Here is a 21,429-nt window from a genome sequence, read left to right as displayed (position 1 = left end):
TAAACAAACTCTATAGGCTGTTTGCTGAGTAAATAGACCTTGCTTTACCATAAAATAGACTGCTTGCAATGAGTCCACCTCCAGCTCTTTGGGCAGGGTTTGCTGCACCCACACTCCCGCCGCCCGGGTCTTCCTGTCCCACCGCAAGTCAATGGACTTCTGGCTGGGGCACCGCCTCGCCCGCAGCGGCAGGGCCGGAAAATTCCGGCCATTATCTGAAACAGTGCAACTATCTGACTGGCACCGTGGCATCAGTCGACACTCTGCTGTTCTCTTTGTTCTTTTACTGCCGCTGCTGAATATTTTGCTGACTGGGACTCCGGCTGTTCACGGGGTTCATCGGCACATTGAGAAGCAATCATGACCTCTCTGTGAACTTGGGAAGTGGAAACGTTTATAGAGCACATATGTGTGTGGGGATGAGAGACCTGGAAATGGCTGAGCTTTATGTGCATGCTCCTTAGAAACACGTATAGCCAGCCTGACTCAGTCTGTACACAGACAACAGTTACAAAACGCTGCCAAGAGTTATTAAATACCATGGGTTAGGGGTAAAAAAACAACAAAATACTGCCGATACTGGAAATCTGAAGAGAAAAAATAAAATGCTGGAAAATCTCAGTAGGCCTGGCAGCATCTGTGGAGAGAGGAACAGAGTTAACGAACGTTTCAAGTCCGTATGACTCTTCTTCAGCTCTGAGGAAGAGTACCATGGATTAACGGGTTGGGGGTGTGGAGGGGGTGCTCCAGGGAACATCCTGGAATATAAAGTCAATTGAATGTGGTAATTTTTAAAACTAGCTAAAGACACCGACCAGCTTCAAGAATGCTGGCACAGCCCAGTATGTTGGCAATTATAAAGAAAAACAACCATCAACTCAGACACTGACCTGATTTTTTTTAAAAATTCATTGGATGTGGGCATCACTGGCTAGGTCAGCATTTATTGCCCTTGTTCAGGTACATTTAAGAGTCAACCACATTGCTGTGGGTCTGGAGTCACATGTAGGCCAGACCAGTTAAGAACAGCAGATCTCCTTCCCTAGAGGGCATTAGTGAACCAAATGGGTTTTTACAACAACTGACAATGGTTTCATGGTCATCATTAGACTTTTAATTCCAGGTTTATATTGAATTCAAATTCTACCATCTGCCATGGTGGAATTCAAATGCCAGTCCCCAGAGCATTACCCTGGGTCTCTGGAATACTAGTCCAACGACAACACCACTACACCATTGCCTCCCCCATGATACAGGCTTATGATCATGAAAACTGCTTCCCAGAGGCAGAGTGACTGAATGTCAAAGTCCGTTGATTTAAGTTCCATTGGTATCCCTGGGTAGAGTTTTCGCTGTGGGTGCAATCAGCAATTGGGGCCCAAGTTGCGTTAGTTGATCAAACTGATTCCACGGTTTAAGTTTCCACTCAAACTGATTTGCATAATCACAAATGTAAAGTCGTCCATGACCCAACACAATCGGACATCGTTTTAGAATGTAAGTTCTGCTTGCATTAAAAAAATATTCTGTGACATATCTAAGAGTGGTAACTTGGAGCCATTTTATGAATGCAGCTGAAAATGCAGTTTACGGTTTATCACCACCGTAAGAGTTTTTTTAAAATAAAAGGGTCTTTTACACCACCCATGTGTGACGTGATTTTAAATAGCGTAAAGGGCATAATTTTTGGTTTGGCGAGCGGGTGCTCAGTCAGGCTGGTGCTCGCCAACATGTAAAATGACGCGCGGTGATGTTGAGCGTGCGTCATTTAGATTGTCTATTAGGGAAATTAAGAAAGTAATTAAAGTTGTTAAGAATGCTGCCCGTCCAACCTTAGGGCTGTCGGGCAGGCGAAGAGCCCAGGCGGCCTTCGCATGTTTCATCAAACCCCATCCCCGGGCGGGATGAGGCTTCATGAAGTGTTTATTAATTAAATAAAAAATTTTGAAAAAAAAAGATTGGACATGTCCCTTAAATTTTTTTTTTTCCTTTAATACATTTTTCAGAACTTAAAACAAATCTCCCTGAGCCACAGAGGTTGCCTCGGGGAGATTTCTGCGCTCTTTCACGTGCGTGCGAAATGGCGGCGATTGGGGGGGGGGCGCCGATCGGGTTCACGCTCGTTCCCGCCCGGCCCCACAAAACCCATCCCCCCCCCCCGCCCGATGGGGGGAGAATTCAGCCCAAAGTGACTTTGAAAACTAAACTAGCTTTTACTGGTTTCATTGTGGTGTCATTTCTTAGGAAGTTATATATTGTTTTAATAATTAAAAACATCAAAAAATATGCCGAGTGGTGCCTTTGCACTTAAAGGAGCTTAATAATAAGAGCCTCCTCGAAGTACCACAAATTGGCACAATTTGCAGAAACTTGTCATAGTAGTAAATTCAGTCTGGGACATGGCCAGTTTTGTAGGCAAGACCAGCTTCTAATGCAAATGATTAGGGAAATTTAATTTGTGCTGGATGTAACTTGTGCTTGAAAGTCTGCAATCTTTTGCATTGCTTTGGCTGATTTTGGGCGGGTTGTGCTGGAGATACAGAGGAAGCCTCGCCAAAGCCATAGCCACCCCTCCCTTCCTGCTGATTCCATCTAGTTAGATTCAAAAGCACAGGTCGGAGCATCGGGCTGGATTTTATGCTTTCCAGCAGAGGGAAGGAGGTAGATTGGGAAGTGTGTAACGCGTTCGCTCCGAACCCCGCCCCGCCTACTCACCGCAACGAATCAAGTGTCGGATGGCCAATTAGCACTTGCCTGGCGGGAAGGCGGCCAGTCTGCACTGGGAAGGGATGGGGGGGGGGGGGGCTTTGTGCCCAATCGTGCATCTATGGCGGGACATCAGGCGGAAGGGGAGCTAGGCCGTGAACCAGAAGCCAGCAAATTTAAAGTTCCTCTGCCCTCCCGCCCCCTCTCCTCATTTGTTATGTCAGCCTAAAAACAGGAAAGAAATCAAGTCTGTTAACATCCAAACACTGCCACCTTCGGCAGCAGGCTCTGCCACTACAAGCAGCCATGGTCCTGCTGGGAGGCCTTTTCATTCGCCCTCTTGTTGCCTCCTCATACCTGGCGTGAATCACTCCCCAAGTTTCTCCTGCGCAACCACCGAAACGGCAACATAACATTCTAGTCAATTGCCTTGTTAGATCGTTTGTCTTTTTTCAAAATGTCGAGTGAGATTCCGATTTCAGCACCCGTTCACCTTCCGTAATATGGGAGGCTGGCGGAATGATGGGCGGATTGTTGACCCAACATCATCACGCGGCTTGGATGGGGGAGGGTGTGGCCCATCGGATTTGCGGCCATAAAATCCAGCCCCAACGACTCTTCCAATTGCTCCCTCTCTCAGACTCGCTCCCCATTTCTCTCTGTGCTTTGTTCCAGCATCTGAGATAGAGATGAAGGTACAGGGAGTTCTATGTGTGCTGAGAGGCCCAGGAGAAAGGGCAGAGTGAAGCTAAAGCAGCCACTGGGACACCTTATGCTGTGCATTAGTCTCACAATGAGCACGTGAAAATTTAAAATGGGGACATTTCCATTTGAACCAAAAGATGAAATAGAACTGCCTGGCGAGTGCACTAAATTGTCTCAGTGTCACCTTGATAAGCTGAAGAATCTGATTTATTAAAAGGGTAAGGATATTGCTTTAAATAGCACCTTTCAGGATCTCCCAATGTGCTTTACAGCCAATTAAGTGTTTTTAAAATGTAGGGAAAATTGGGAGCCATTTTTTACGTAGCAAGATTCCCCAAACAGCAATGTGATACATGACCAATATATATATTTTAATGATGTTGGCTGAGGGATAAATATTGGCCTGGTCTCCCCTGCTGTTCTATATTGCACCTTGGAATCCTTTACATCTATCCAAGAGGACAGACGAGGCCTCTGTTTAATGCCTGTTTGGTACAGCGCTCTCTCAGTACTGCACTGGGCGTACGTGGTAATCTGATGATAAATGTACCTTTAAGAAAAATGTTATAATGGAAAACCACATGATCTTGGTACCCAATAGAAGAGTAGCGCGGGCTACCTCAGTAGTCAGTAGTCAATAGTTAGAGCCTGTAATGTAGAGACAGGATTTGAGTTGAAAGTACACAGGTGTAGCTGCTGATGTACCTATGTCAATAAACAGAATGTGTTCCACCTAAGAGTTGTCTGCTGACCTACTCTGTCCATTGTACCAACTCAGCCATCCCACAATAAGCGTGCAACCCGGATCCATAAGTCCCAACAAACTGGTGACCAGGCTCCCGCAGTGTGACAGTCTGTGCCGAAGTGTCTGGAGTAGGACCTAAACTCACAACTTTCTGACTGAGGAGCAAGAGCGCTACCCACTGAGTAACAGCTCACGAACTCTATGGAATCCATTCAACAATATTTTTGTGTTCTGATACAACAACTTACGTGATGATGCAAAGGTTTTTTTCTCTCCTCCGTTGCAGGCAGAAATAAAAATCCATCCAGCCAACTGAACAATTACTAAAATTACATTTAGTAGTACTTTTAACATAAAGGGACACCAATGCTGTCATTAAGTGATCTAGACTGGGCAGAAATGGCTCACAAACTTGTCATATAAATGAATTGCACATTTACTGCAGTCACTCTATAATCACTTACGATTTTTAGACACATAAATAACCAACAGAACCAAAGAAAAGTTAGAAAATTGAAGGAGCTTTTTCACTTCCAATTATTAACTTTAACAGAAAAGCTTTTTATGTATTAACTTCAAAATAAAATACGTTTGCCTAATGGAGAACACTGGGGGAAACAGCAAGGGGGAAGTTTTGATGGTGCAAACCACCTCCCTCTCCCCCCACCCCCACCTCCACACTCCCCCTCACCCCACCCCCACCTCCACACTCCCCCTCACCTCCCGGCAAACCCTAGAGGGGTGGGAGCAGTGTGCAGTAGCAATGAGGGGGGAAGGAACCTAATTAACATAGACAATGGCAAAGCCACCCAATTTTAAACTCGGCGTCCAGGGATCTTGCATGGGGTCCAACCCCTGACAATTCATGCATGGTAAGGGCGGGATGTGCTCTGGAGAAGACAAGCTACGCTTTGCGTACGGATTTCCTGTCTACCAGGAAGGGCAGAAGGGCATCACCCTACTCCGTAACTCACCAAGCCCTGGTCTATCCTCCCCTCTCCCCCTTCCACCAACCCCAATCATTGCTGCCCTCAATTCCCCAATAACCCTCATACCCCCTCCTTATTTAACTAACGGAGGACCATATCCCTGACTCCCTAATGCTGGCCTGTCCCCCCCTCCTGAATTTACACACCCACCCATCAGCACCGATGTCATTCCCAGGCCTAAATCGACAGGCAACCAGATGCACGATTTCCCATTTGGAGCACCCCATCGCCCCCACTGCCGCCCAGCCCCATAATTCCTGCGACCAACCTTCCCCTCACCCCCTCACAAGCCAAATTAAAATCAACCCCAAGAACATTAAAATTGCCAGTGCGGTAAACATTTTTTTTGTCAATTTTGTTTTGTCCCTTGTCTGATTGCTCTAGTCCCAATGTTCTGTCTCAGCACCAGCAACGTTTTATCCTTGAAAGAAAACATGGCCCCTGTTGCTAAGAGCAACCGACACGAGATTCAATTTGCAAATTAAAACCTGAAAAGGAGCCTGTTATGATTGAAGTCATGTTTGTTCCCATCTTCTTGAGAAATGTACAACATGTGAGCAAAGTGTGTTTCTGAACATGCCTACTGTGTCGGGGATTGTTTCCGCTCTTCACTTTCAGCATTTACAGAAAGAACAAATTCATCGAGCGTTCGAAACTGCTGTACTTGTACCATTCTTTGGAGACCTGCAATCAGTCATTATGCACTCCTGTGATGGACCTACCGCTTGGATCATTTTCATCGCACTTGATCTCCTCATCTTCACTTCAGATAGAAGGACTCTGCCACTGAGCTATGTCATCTGCCACAGCTTGACCCTTGTGGCACACGGAGCACTGCCTGTGGTGTCAGGGTCACCGTGGGCCTCAATATTTGTGCAAAAAACCTCTTGCCAGGCTGCAGATGACATCTCCTGGTTTACAGTCCACTGCTGCACCTGGGAGGCAGGCCACAAAAGCTGTCTACACCAGGAGAAATAGTGACATCTCTGAGTGGGTGGCAGGGAGAGCAGGCATGCTGTCATTCTGACAGAGAGCCTCTTTCCTGAAGCCACGGCCACTTAACATTTCTACGGCTCTACGTGAGAACCAGGAATTATATGATGTTCTGGAAACCCCCGTCACTGCTGCCTCACCTCTCCCAGAGCCACGGCCATTTGGTTTCCATGGCATCAGCACCAATACTTACCCATCCTCCCTGACTGTAGATTTTATACATGCTGTGCTTTTTAATATTAGAGAACATAAGGTAGCATCACGAAGCCAGTCTAAACAGAAGGTTAAAGGATTGGATATCACAGCTGACTGAAGCAATGTTCTTTCACCTCTGGCACCTTGCTTTGATACATCTCAGACAGCAACTCTCTGCTGGCAACTACAAAGTAAAATTAGTCTTGCCATGTTCAATCCCAGTTCCCAAGCACAGCACAAAGCTGCTCTGAATTCAAGATTAATTGGACAGACTATGAGAAGCTGAGGGACACACAAAGTAAGGAGCAGAAATGTCACGTTGGTGTTATGTAGAAAAGGGAATGCACTAAGATTCGGAATAAGGTTTCTCCCAAGGTTAAAATAGGAGAGCCCTAAACAAATGTTAACAGTGCTGTGCGGAAATTCTAAACTCTCAGTCAAACACATGGAATGTGCCTTCTCAATTGGGAGTGGACACAAATTTTATGATTTAAGAAACTTTAATTGCAAAACTCATTTACAGCAGGAGCTATCAAAAATTATACCTGGTAGCATTTTGCCACAATAACATGACACCATCTTCCCCATTAGCAGCTGTGCCTTCAGCTGCCTAGGCCCTAAGCTCTGGAATTCCCTCACTAAGCCTCTCCATTTAAGTCATTCTCCTTTCAGACCATGCTTTAAAACCTAACTCTTTGACCAAGCTTTTGATCACCTGACCTAATATCTCCTGATATGGCTTTGTCAAATATTGTCCTAAGCGCTGTGGGATATTTTACTACACTGAGGCCTCTACAAAAATGCAAGTTTACTTACAATAAAAGTTAAAGGCCTAACAAATCAATCCTTATTTGAAAATAAAATTTTTGCTGAACTTTCCCTTGAATTAATATTCAAATTTCTCATAAGTCACATAGTAAAAAAATGGTTACTGCTTTAAGGAAGGGTGAACTGTTTATCTCATGGTGCCAGGTACCAGCTCTCACAACTGTCTAAAGAAAAGCCAGTGTTGTAGGGTGTTGGATACCATTCAGTATGCCTTAATGAAGTCCTCGTAGACTTAAGTAAGTTAACTATGTGTGTTTATGAAATACAAAAACTATGTATGTATATACGATAAAGGGTTCACGGTAGCAGCCGTCATCGTGCTTGTTTGTGCACACGTCTCTGTCCAACATTAGACTGACCCCTAGGTGTGGGTCATGTGTTCTCTTACATCATTCTGTGGGCAATTGGAGATGGGCAAGAAATGCTGGCCTAGCCAGCGATGCTCATATCCCATGAACAAACAAAACAAAAGTACTGTACTCAATCTCATGTTAACCCTATATGTGTTGGACCCTTACATTACAGTCAGGGATTGACAAAGTATCCTCTCTTTCACTTCGGTAGCTATGCATTGCTTAAGAATTTGCAAAGCACTTGAAAGTAAATCAGCCCTTGACCGAGTGACCTGTCAGCCTCGACCCTGTAGTGAAGCCCCAATCCAAAGCAGACCATGGTTTATTTACACAGTATTTATCAATCCCACAACAGGTTGCCAATGGTCATGCAGCCTATGGCCAGAAGCAATTCCTACCCCACCAAGTCATTAGTCAGCAGGAGCTTCTGTGTTGACAAAGTGTCTCATAGTAAGACCACAAGATGTCCATTAGGACCAGCTACAACTGATGACAGAGCGCTGGCAGTCAGCCAGAAGCCTCTTACTTCTTTATAACCCTTTCAATGTGATCTAGAAGTATTGCAGGCAGTTTATGTATACAAAATAAAGTATTTTATGTATTAAAAGCGCCAAAGTGGAGACATAAGCACACTGGCCAACCCAACAGTTACCAGCCCAGCGCCAAGCCACAATACTTCAAATGAAAATTAAATTTGAGCCATTGTGATAAAAAGGAGGGCAGTTCTGCGCTTGTGTGGTATGCTACAGATCTATCCCATAATGTTTAAGCTTACCATAATAAACACAAATAATGAAGATAGTTATAAAAAAAAAAGAAAGGAAGGAAAATGCTGAATACAGATGTGAAATAAATTGCTTTAATAAGTATACTGACATCATTTGCAGCTCAGGGGATTTACATTGCAAGTTTTCAATCACATGGGCGAAATGGTACAATCAGCTGGGAAAAAAAGAAACTTACCGACCAGGAAATAAGGAACCAGCAAAGACCGGTAGATGAAGCCCTTATCAAAGACACAAAAACAAAACAAACTACTCTGCGGCAAGTGAGAGGCGACCAGCTCTGAACAAGTGCATATTTTACCCTGCCGCATAGGGGAAGTGTCCAGGGCAATCAGAATTGATGCTGTAGCATTGTGAGGGGAGCAGTGTGAGCTCAACGCTGACAAAAGGTAGAAAGGCATAAGTCACGCTGTAACAATCTACAGATTTCAATGCACCACCATCCAGGGGAAAAGCTGACTGCAAATCTTTCTGGCTGAAGCAATGTAGCGGCATAAAACCGATCAAATCGAAAGATGAGAGGAATTTACCCGCCTCAGACCGAGTTGGTTGCCTTGGTGGGTGGTGGAAGGTACAAGTGCAATCAGGACAGCAGTGTGATAATCATGATGCAGGAAGGCAAAGCTTCCCCAGTAACCCACCCGAGTTATTGAGCTGTGGTTCGGTGGGTAGCACATACGCTTACATCTTAGTCAGACTTTTGTGGGTTCAGGTCCCACTCTGGGGCCTGGGCGCAGGTATCAAAGCTCTGACACTCCAGCGTAGCACTGGGGTGAGTGCTGCACTGCTTGAGGTGCTGTTTTTGGATGACATGTCAAACTGTGACCCTGACTGGCAGAGAGAGATTGACAACCCCATTTTACAAATTTGAAGAAAAGCAGGAAAGTGTCCTGGCTGATAGTTACCCCTCAATCAGCATCACAAAAACATATTACCTGGTCATTTTTATGTTGCTGTTTGTGGAGCTTGCTGTGTGCAAACTGGTTGCCATGTTTTCCTACAACAGTGACCACACTTCATAAGCACTTCAATGGCTGTAAAGTGCTTTGGGATGTCCTATGTCATGGAAGGAGAAATACAAATGCAAATCTTTCTTTCCTTCCTTTTCAGGTTCCTTACATCTGACTGCATGATACCTTTACCAATACGATTACCATCATACTGCATTTTAATTGGCTGTAAAGCACTTTGCAAGGTCCTGCAGTTGTGAAAGGCACCATATAAAATTCCTTTTTTTTTCTCAAAATGGCAGCCCTTAACACCGAGAGGACTGAGTATATTTGCTCCCGGCAGTGTGGACTGAAAGCAGACACTCCGTTTACAAGCTTAATGTTTTCCAAGCCTACGAGGCAAAAGAAAATGGGATATTTTCAGCTGCTTCACCCGTTGACTGCCTCCCGGCATTTACAATTCCTGTGCTCGGTGAGAAACCCAGCCCCAATATCCATCCTCACTCACTCAAATGTGGAAGACAGTTCTTGCTGATTCTCTGATTTTGTAATCACGGAGAAATAACAGATTATAATCAACAGGACCACGTGACTGAATGGAATCAGCGCTCGTGGCTGCATTCAATATCTCAGCAGCTGAAAATCCTGGTCTATGCTTTTGTTGATCATCTATGCATCCAGTAAATATACAGTAACACGGGAGTAAGATGATATCCTTGGTAACCTTGTCATTATCGAACTTATTACTTTTATAGCTCTGTACAAGTTAAATGGCTTGAGCAGCAACCTGTATTTTTGATTTGTCATTTAGTTAAAAAAAAAGAATATGTTTTCTGGTGGTGTAATTTGGAGGTATTTTGCTTGCAGTTGCGCAAATTGTATGGTCACCCAGCTGTTGCCATTCAAGGCTGATTATATTCCAGAAATTGACTGTAATGGAGCTCTGGGGGAGAGCTGGAAAGCAGCCAGCTGCCACAATCGTCCCGAAAATTCCTCTTGTTGTGAAGTACTGGCACCGAGGGGATATAACCGGTCTGCCATCGCCCAGTGAAGATCAAGAATTCATCAGTTCGAAAGCGTGGTGTTGGCCTGGAATTTAAAAGAGCCTCAGTAAGGGTCCCCACGCATTGCTCAGTGTTTTCCCAGCTTGGCCCTTTACACAGGGGGCACAGATTGGAGGTCAGAGGGAGGAGGATTAGAAGGGATTGGAGGGGGAATCTTTTCACTCAGATTTGCTGGGGGATGTGGCACTCACTGCCTGAAAGCATGGTAAAGGCAGAATTCCTCATCACGTTTAAAAAAAAAAACATTTGGATATGCACTTGAAATGCCGTAACCCACAAGGCTACGGAGCAAGAGCCAGGAAGCAGGGTTAGCCTGGATGACTAGTTGTCAGTCAGTATGAACACAATGGGCTGAGTGGACTCCCCATTCCGTGCTATGAATCTCCTCGACTCTTATGATTTAAACATGGAGGCTGCCGACGAGATTATTGAGCCTATTTGCACTTTTGAACGGACATAACAGTTCAGCCAGGCGTCTCCGCATCCTGATCCGGACACAATCGAGTCAAATAGTACAAGAGGCGGTGCGGTTTTAAGTGTAAGTGAGTTACGCCCATATGTTCGTGTTATGCCAAAGAAGCTGCAGCTTTTGAAGTTTGTTCTATGGGCCCTTCAAACAAATTGATCCGGCCGCTCACAGACTGGCCATGGTCCTCAGCGAGGGATGAAAAGTTTCTGCTAATTGTGCTGATTCGGGGTGAAGGTGGGGGTGGGGGTGGGGCGGGGGCGGTGGAGGGGCATGGTCAGCACATTGCACCTAGAATCATGGATCTACAGGCACCCACGGTCACCAGGAATTAATCGACTGACCTGCCGTGTCTGGCAGCCAATTAAAACAGCAAGCTCCACGCTGTGGCTGCAGGTTGAACAGAAAAAGTTGAAAAGTAATCGCCAATTGATTACAATTATGCAGCCTGAGTGCCCTGATTCATGGGAAATTTTAAGTTCGAGTTTATGTAACTGACACATTCTGGCCTAATTTTGATGATTGTGACCCTGTTGATCTATGATTCCAAAATACCATTACCCACAAGGCAGCCTTCGCATTGACTGTAGATAGGCTGCTCGACTAGGTTGGGCCTCACAGCCGAGGCAACTCTTCAGGAAAGATAGTGGCATAGTGATAATGTCATGAGACCAGTAATCCAGAGGCCCAGGCTAATGCTCTAGGAGCAAGATTTACACCACAGCAGCTGGTGGAATTTAAATTCAAGCAATTAATCTGGAGTTAAAAACCAGTCTTGGCAATGGTGATCATGAAACTACCATCGATTGTTGTTAAAAACCCATCTGGTTCACTAATGTCCTTCAGGGAAGGAAATCTGCCCTTCTTGCCCAGTCTGGCCTACATGTGACTCCAGACCCCAGCAATGTAGTTGACTCTTAAGTGCGCTCTGAAATGTCCTAGCAAGGCTACTCAGTTCAAGAAGGTGGCTCACAATCACTTTCTCAAGAGCAGTTAGGGAAGAGCATCAAATGCTGGCCTTACCAGCGATGCCCACATCCCATGAAAGAATTTTTAAAAAACTTAGCAGGCATCACAGGCTAGTGATCTCTCGTATGAGCCCTGGCTGATTCTTCCCTTGACAGAGCCAAGGGATGATCAAGTACATTGTGGGACCTTAGCCAACATTCCGATAAAGCCTGCCTCTTCCTCTGTCTCTGTGACTCAGTACCACATATAGATACTCATTCTAGTGTAAATCACTCACTACTTTCAGATGTTGAGAGGTTGTTTCCCCCAGCTGGAAAATCGAGAACGAGGGGGTCACAGTCTCGGGTAACGACTTGGTAATTTGGGACTGAAATGAGGAGAAATGTCTTCACTCAGGGGGTTGTGAATCTTTGGAATTCTCTAACTTTTAGAACTGTAGATGCTCAGTCATCAAGGATTATCAAGATGGAGGTCAATAGTTCTTTGGGCACTAAGGGAATGACGAGATATGAAGCTGGGCAAGAAAGTGATGTTCAGTTTTTAAACATTGGAGCAGGCTCAAGGAGCTGCATGGGCTATTCCTGCTCCTAATTATCATGTACTTATGTTTTATGGCACAATTATGCTTCGAAGTTGTAACAATACAAGCTTGAGATTCTCCCTGGCGGGTTAGAATGTCAGGAGGATTCCTTAGTAGACTTTCCAAGATAATGAGGGGCAGATAATTAGGAATCAGTTGCAAATGGAGCTGATTTTGTTATGTATCAAGAGCATCCAAATGAGAACCAGCTACTCCACTTCTGTTAGTACTTAGTGTATGTGGCTCACTGTCCTCTGAGCGGGGGAGGTTGTGGTTTCAAGCCCCATTCAAGGAACTTGAAACCCAAAATCAGGGCTAACACTCCATTGAAGTACCGAGGAAGAGCTATATTGAGGTATAAGTTTCCAGGTGAGATGTCAAGCCAAGGCCCTTTCTACCCTCTCAGAGGGACATAAAAGATCCTATACCATTAGTCTGAAGGAGAGCAGGGGAGTTATCTGTGGTGCCCCAGACAATATTTATCCCTCAATCTACATCCCAAAAATGAGATTATTTGCTCATTATCACATTGCTGTTTACGGGAGCTTGTTGTGTATAAATGGAATGCCACATCACAAGAATGACTACACCTCAAACTACTTCATTGGCTGTAAAGCATCTTGGGATGCCCTGACATTGGAAAAGGTGCTATGGAAAAGCAACTCTTTGTTTTTTTTAATATTTCTAACTTTCTGGGTTATCGTTTTGAATCTTGCGAACTTAGAAATGTGCAAAGGACTGGTTGCTTTGCTGGTGTATAGATCCCAAATTAGAACTGCAAGATCCATTAGTGAATATAACTTAGTGGGAAGATAGAACTAAATTATATAGATGGTCCATATGGTACCACAGAATACAACTAAGTGTCCCACAAAGAGAAAAGGCTTGGGGCATCCTGCTATAAAAAGTAAGTCCACGATTCTCATGCTTGAAAGAAAGTTCCATCACAATGACTTGCCGCAGGCTGATACAGACAATGCATGAAGCATTTCTTAAAGATTTGACGTAATTCTTTTTAACAAAGATGTCATGCAAGAAAATGAACCGATGTTTGGGAATAAATAGGATGGATGAAGATCACAGAACTATACAGTACAGTAAGTGGCCATTCTGTCCATCGTGTCCATACAAACATTTTGAAATTATTCATACTGTCCTGCTCCTTCAATATAACCCTGTACATCTTTCCTTTTTAAGTACTTAACCAATTCCCTTTTGAAAGCTACTACTGAATCTGCTTTCACCGCTCTTTGGCTGCTCATTCCAGATCACAACAACTCGCTGCATAAAATAAATTCTCCTCATCTCCCTTTTGAGTTTTTTTATTTGACGAGCAGCTTCAAATAAAGAGTCGCCTTGGTCACTGAGCCTCCTGCCAGTGGGAACAGTATCTCCTGATTTACTCCTTCAAAATGGTCAAATCAAATTTCAGGTTTCAAAAATCAGCAGACGTGAGGACGATACTGCAAATGATAGAAAACAAATTAGCTTGCACTTTAATGAAATAATAACCTTTTGCATCACACCATCACCCTGCAAAGGAGAAGGGTGCAGAGTTGCCGTAACCCCCTCCCCCCTTCACACCCTGCCCCAGGTTATAGTAGTGCGCAAAGCAAGTAACCAGCCCTAAGCAGCAGGATGGTAAAAGGTGAGATCAAGTATCTTTCAATTTTTTTAAACACTCACCTTTCCACCTAGTGCATAGATTACAGGTTACAGCTCTAAATATTTAAAATACAAATAGTTGTTTGGTAGTACAGAACTTGATTATTGCTGAATAAAGGGCTATGCTGTCTAAGCATTTCATCTTAAACTCATCAGGACAGATTAGCAAGAATAGCAAAGGGAGCAACAATTTATACTGCATGAGAAGAGAGTGATTGGTTGGCAAGTGGACTCTGTTCCGTGTTAAAGTGTAAATTGCTGCCCAGGTTTATTGACATATTTATTTGGGAACTTAATAAACTTGTCCTGACTTTGTCTCAATAAAGTTGATTCACAACAAAGTTTTGCTGCCAAGCCTGTTCCTGCCTTAGAGGGGTGCAAAACCCTTAAAAACTCACAGAAGTATTTGCTGTAGTTTGGGTCATGAGTTCTGTTTGCTGCAATTTGGAGATACTCTGCTGTAAAATAGACTCTGTTTGCTGTAAGCCCTATCATTAGGCTTGCCATGTTTCCAACGCATTGGTTCACACAGTGGTATAAGTATTCACTTTGATAAATATAACCACTCCTGAAAGCTACACTTGGCTTTAAGATTGCAATCCTGTTTTAGCCCATGGAAGTCATATGCAAACGTGAATTAGGAAATACAGTAGAAAGAACGTATTACATGCCAAAAACAAATTGTGAATGAAAACCCTAATTTTTGGCAATACCATTCAAGTTAAATTAAGGAAGGACAATGGTGTTCAAATAAAGAATAATGGGTCAGTTGGGCTGGCGGGAATTAATTATATCTGATGCCTATCCCAATTATGTTAAAAATGGTGTGTTATTATAATGATATACTACCTTGGGCTTATTTACTGTACAAAATACAAGGCACCAATCAAGTATAAGGGATTTGGTAAACACATTGTGAGTTCATTTATTAAGACTAGACACATGAGAAGATTTATAGATAGATATAAAGCTTGAAGACATTAGAGCTGTGTGTGTGTGCCCTGCTCAAAGCACAAGAGAAACTAAGACTGGATTACATGGCACATTTCCCTTCTAGTGATATCATGTTGATAACCGTTAAAGGCACATTACAACAAATGGGACATGCAACAGTTGAATATCAAAAGCAAAAATCTCCCACTCATAGGGTGTTTAAGGTGCCTTCCCTTGATTCACTTCTTTTAATCACATTTCTCCCATAGAATTATATTCAGGAGACATTTAGAACTTGTCTCACAACCTCCCCTTGCTCTCAGGAAGCCACAGAACGCCAGAAGAAGCAAAGTTGGATTAGTGCTGGCATCTGTCTCAAAGTGCTTCATGGGTGTGATAATAGATGTAGACCCTGTCTCAAACATGCATATACAAATCTATGAGTATCAAGGATTCACAAGACATGCCCATTAAATTAATACAATAAAAGCAAAGAATAACAGTAACAACAGTTCAGCTTTAACATGCTTGGATGTCTTACACAAGCTGAGAGAGAATTACTCCCATTATGCTTACACGTTAGAATTGGTTGTGCTGCAGGTTGAAAATTAACAAACTAATTTGATGGACTCATGCCCTGTTTCAAATGCCAGCTCTATATTATAAGTTAGAAATTTTCAGCTAAAGAAATGAGCGTAAATGTTAAATTTCCCAAAGTTAATTAAACTGTGGGTGTTGATTCAAGGTGACTGGGTGGCTTGGGGTTGATTTGCACACAGCATTTGCATGTTTGCATCCAATCCATGCTGATTAGATTAGAACATTTCTTCATTCTTACAGTTGTCAGGAGCAAATATTGACCTTATCTCTGCTGCAGTGGATTCCCCTGCCAACCTTTCCCAAGTTAATTGCTAACAAAGTTTTCCACTTCACTTTCCTTCTTACTCCTAAATTCCTTAATTTTAATCACATTTTCAAAAAATTGAACCCTTCAGCATAGCAAACAATTTATCTAGATCAGTCAGTCAGCTTCCTGAAAAATGACGTCAGGTCATCTTAAGTTATCTTCATGACATGATGTACTTTCTGGAGGTCGAATGAAGTCAGATCGTTTAAGACTGACTGACAAACAGTGAGTGAGTCCCAAACTAGGGGTCATAAATATAAGATAGTCACTATTAAATCCAATAATGAAATAAGGAGAAATGTCTTTACCTATAGAATGGCTAGAATGTGGAACAGCATGAAAAAATTGAGGTGAATAGTGTAGAAGGAAATGCAGCTTGGGGTTGGATAAAGTAGGGTTGGAAGAGGCTTGTGTGGAGCATAAATGTTGGCACAGACCAGTTGGGTCGAATGACCTGTTTCTGGGCTGTAACTTCAATGTAACTGATACCCAGCAAACAAAAGCATAGTGGGGCATTTGTTTAATTAATGTGCACTTGACTATGGAGATCCAAGTATAATTTCTTAGTTGTGGGAGGCAGTATTCTACAAGGAGAAAATGAAAGCATAAGAAAATGTAGTAAGGCTTTTCACAGGGTCACTAATGTATTGCTAACCCAGTGACAAGAAATTTGGAAGTTGTCTCCTGGGATTCTGTCCGAGCGTGATGAGTTAGCCTCAGAGTGGAGGGCATCCCTTGCAGTCCTGGATCAGAAAAAATTGTGACACGCAGTGTGTCACTGAAGTTCACTGTCTCTGCTGCAAATACTCAGCACAAGAGAAACTTCTAATTAAATATCACTGGAGGAAATAGTTAGGAAAATCTACTCAGTTGTTGGATCTGAACTCCATGTCCTGAACCACATCAAAGTGTCTGCAAATGAACCCACTAGTGCCATCCAAAACCATTATCCTGCTAAAGAACATGAGCATTCTCTTTGAACAAGCAACATATTCATGTACGGTCTTAACGATATGTACACTTGTTTAGTGGCCAAATTAACACAGTAGTATTTTCAGTATTCATGATAGAATAAAAATTGTACAACATCCTGACCCAGACTTTCAAAAAAATTAACATGGAATCATTAATTAATTGTAAATCTTGGCACAAAGAGGGAGAAGGTTTATTCATCTTCTGATAGTGTATTGTGAGTTGAATTATATTACTGGATTATGTAGTCTTATAGGAAAATAACAGAATGTGGGCTAATAAAAGACTTAATTTCATTCTGCACCCCAAATACTGTAGAAAGTTTGTGCATTCGGCTCTATAACTAACATTCCTTCACTTGAAATAAAAACACAAAATGGTGGAAATACTCAGCAGCTCAGGCAGCATCTATGGAGAGAGAAGCAGAGTTAACGTTTCAGGTTAGTGGCCTCTCATCAGCACTCACTTTGCACCATTGGCATTGAAGGGATCAAAAAGTACAAGTACATGAAAAGGGTGGGGGGGGAATTGAAATGTTGAAAACAATTTCTTGGTTCATTTCTTTGGGAGATTGCTGCCCAGGAAAGGTTCGAATTTTTATGTGAAAGGGTAGCTTCTCTAAATCCTTGCAAGTCACACCTGGTTTCACCCATCGAGAAATCCAAAGCAGTGCATCTGCAGTTTTCTAATAACACAACTACGGAGCACGAGGAGGTAGTTTGCCAGGAGCAAAAAGGTGGTAAATTTACCCTTAAAATCGGCAGGCTCATGACAAATTAGTCCTTCGGCCTCATTAGGATAGTATTGGTGAACTGCAGGTGGCATTCATGGCTTGGGGGCAGCTCGCTGGTTCGAGGGAAGGGACAGAGAAACCTGCAACAGCTTACGTCATAAGCGAGGATGGGGAGCGTGAAAAAAAGATATCTGCAACATTCTTAAACATTCGGATGTTTAAGCTCGGCACAAATTCAGCGAGAAACAAATATGAATCATGAATCCACTTAAAGGCTGCAAAGTTTTGTGAATTTGGCACCTGTGTGGGCATGCTAAATTAACACCAAAGGTGGTGCCTCATTAGCAATGAATGGTTAATGAATAATCGTCTTTAACGAGGAGCTCTCCAGTTAGCTTTTGTACAGTTTGCATGCATAGAAAGAAAACCAAAGGGTTAAGAAAACTGTACCAGACAATTATTTTTATTGGCTCCTTTATTTGTGCTTGGAAAACTCTGGCAACAAAATGTGAACATTTGCCCTCAGATAATAAGCAGGAAGTTTATTATGAAGTCAGGTAGTGTCTGTTGTTGTAAATGAGAGTAATTATAATTTATAATACTTTTCATTAATTTATCCTTCTGGTAAACTAAGCAATGTAGTCACCACCTAAAATCACTATGTTACACATTTCAGTAATGTAGTACGTTCTTAGGTATTCGCTACATATTTCTCTCAAATGGTCAGTGCAAGACAAAAGGAATTAGCAAGTCTCAGGAGACGATGAGCAAGTTGGGTATCTTTTTTCTTGAAAAGGGAAAGTTGAGGGATGACCTAATAGTGGTTCTTTAAAAGGGTGAAAAGTTTTGATAGGGAATGTTTCCATCTGTGGGGAAGAACTAAAGTAGAGGCCATCGATATAAGATAGTCACCAAAAAATCATTTAGAGTGTTCAAACTCAGCGTTTTACCCAGAGAGTGGTTAGAATGTGGAGCTCAATACCACAGGGAGTGGTTGAAATGAAATGTATAGATACATTTAAGGGAAAGTTTGATAAGAATATAAGGAAGAAGGGAATAAAGGGTAATGCTGAGCTAGATGAGGAACGATGCAAGGAACAATATAAAAACACCAGCATGGACTGGTTGGGCCAAATGTTTCTGTGCTGTATATTTTGTGTAATTCTTTGTAACGCCATGAACTGGTCTGCAACTTTATACTTGGTAACACAGTACTCAACATCATTTGAAGTCATGTATGTCCTTTTGGGCCAAGTATGCAGCCTTTGATAATGTGACTTCAACCCTGATGAAGCTTGAAAAGCTGAATGGAGCCAAAAGAGGTCATAACCAAATACCTCGGGCAATGACCATCTCCAACAAGAGAGAATCTAATCATTGCCCCTTGACATTCAATGGTATCACCATCACTGAATCCCTCACTATCAACATCCTGGGGTTTACCATTGACCAGAAACTGAACTGAACTAGCCATATAAATACTATGGCTACAAGGCCAAGTCAGAGGCTAGGAACCCTGCAGTGAGTATCTCACCTCCTGAGTTACTGAGCCTGTCCACCATCTACAAGGCACAAGTCAGGAGTGTGATGGAATACTCTCACTTGCCTGGGTGAGTGCAGCTCCAACAACACTCAAGAAGCTTGACGCCATCCAGGACAAAGCAGCCGGCTTGATTGGCACCCCTTCCACGAACACTTCCACCAAGCCCATGGACAACCTGAAAATACATCTACACAAATGATGGTAGACATGGATATCTGATGCACAAATGGAAAACGAAAATCTCTCCAGTGTGCAACTGGTCACCTAGAACAAAGCATGGATGATATAACAACGCAATGGCCAATTTACAAATATAAAGAAGATATCAAAGCGATATACTCCATGGCTCCTGATTCAATTATCTGGCTTAAGCACCTGAATGTATAATTAGTTGTTGCAATACATTTAAATGAGTCATGAGAAAGAGAGTGATTCAAGGACCCAACGGCAATCCAAGTTATCATAATTAGTTCACTGAATTGAAGTTTGTTTTCCTAGTCAAGATTATCACGATTAGGATGGAGTTAAAATAAATGTTTTGCATAACACAATTACAGTGAAATGTAACTTAAATGAGCATTGGATATTGCTTCAATCAGGTGAGGAGTGGTAGACTGGCTCCCCTCTTTTCCCACTCTTTGTTTGACTACAACAGGTTTTCGTTTAAAGTATATGCTTGCCAATTCAGTGAGTGTATAACTGTTTACATGCCGTGAAATGCAGTCACTCAGTGAAATCCCAAAGTTTGTTACAGCCAATGAACTGTAGTCACCCGTATAGTGTAGCAAATATTGCAGTCAGTTTGCACACAGGAAGATCACAGAAACAGGATTGTGACAAGATTATCCGTTTGAGGGGTTGGTTGAGAGGTATAGATTGATTGGGACACCAGGGAGAACTCCACTGCTCTTTACACAATTGTGCCATGGGATATTTTACATCCATCTGAGAGAGTAAGTGAGGCCTCAGTTAAACATCCCATCCCAAAACATAACACTACATTGGAGTATCAGGCTCAATTACATGCTTAAGTCTCTGGAGAGGGAGTCAAACTCACAACCTTTTAACTCAAGAGGTGAGAATACTGCCCACTGAGCCACAGCTCAATAGAAGAATGGACACTTCATCAAACCATGGAATTTAGGCTACACACATACCATCAGGTATGAAAAAATTGAAAGTAGACCCGATCAAAAAATGAATCAAAAAAATAAATTGTGCAACAATCCACTAAGTCTCAGTTCTATAAAATCTGGACCTGTGTCCACAACATAAAATTTATATGTGAGCTTTCGATGAGACATGATGGAGCCTCCGAGTTTTTACTGGGTGAACTCAGGAGTCTCAAGGAGCTGGGAGCATGCTGCCTGAGATTTACCTTTCACAATATTTGAAGTGCAAAACTGGAAGCACAGGAAATGGCAAAGGACCTTTCACAGTTTTTGGAAACTTATCAGATTAAACCTTAAATGGATGCCGGATCCAAATTGATTTGTGTGTTACCACTTCCTTTGCTTTAAATTTGATTGTATTTTTCAGAGTAAGTAGATGTTCTGTTGTGATCTCTATGTACTTTGCCATCAAAAGTATTTCCGCATATGAATTTTGTGCCCGGGGCAGATTTATTTCGAGAGGACTAGAATATAAAAGCAGGGATGTGCTGCTGAGGCTTTATAAGGCTCTGGTCAGATCACATTTAGAATATTGTGAGCAATTTTGGGCCCTGTATCTCAGGAAGGATGTGCTGGCCCTGGAGAGGGTCCAGAGGAGGTTCACGAGAACGATCCCAGGAATGAAAGGCTTAACATATGAGTAACGTTTGAGGACTCTGGGTCTATACTCGATGAAGTTTAGAAGGATGAGGGGGGATCTGATTGAAACTTACAGAATACTGAAAGGCCTGGATAGAGTGGACGTGGGGAAGATGTTTCCATTAGTAGGAGAGACTAGGACCCGAGGGCACAGCCTCAGAGTAACGGGAAGAACTTTCAGAACAGAGATAAGGAGAAATTTCTTTAGCCAGAGAGTTGTGAACCTATGGAATTCATTGCCACAGAAGGCTGTGGAGGCCAGGTGATTGAGTGTATTTAAGACCGAGAAAGATAGGTTCTTGATTGGTAAGGGGATCAAAGGTTACGGGGATAAGGTGGGAGAATGGGGTTGAGAAACTTATCAGCCATGATTGAATGGCGGAGCAGACTCGATGGGCCGAATGACCTAATTTCTGCTCCTATGTCTTATGGTCTTATGGTTTTATATTTGTTCTAGTTTCTCCTGTTATGTTTTCTATAATTTTCAGTAAGTGTAAAGCCTGATCCATCTGTTAAGTAATATTAATCAGTTCAGAG

General features: G+C 42.8%; 1 protein-coding gene across 3 annotated transcripts in view; it reads right to left on the bottom strand.

Moving 5' to 3' along the window:
- The window catches only part of pcdh9 (protocadherin 9), a 658,036-nt gene that overhangs the window by 65,268 nt on the left and 571,339 nt on the right, over positions 1 to 21,429 (bottom strand). The gene's annotated exons all lie outside the window — the stretch shown is intronic.

Source organism: Cetorhinus maximus, chromosome 7, assembly GCF_964194155.1.
Source record: "Cetorhinus maximus chromosome 7, sCetMax3.hap1.1, whole genome shotgun sequence".
Taxonomy (NCBI): Eukaryota; Metazoa; Chordata; class Chondrichthyes; order Lamniformes; family Cetorhinidae; genus Cetorhinus; species Cetorhinus maximus.
This window is presented reverse-complemented; position numbering and strand designations above follow the sequence as displayed.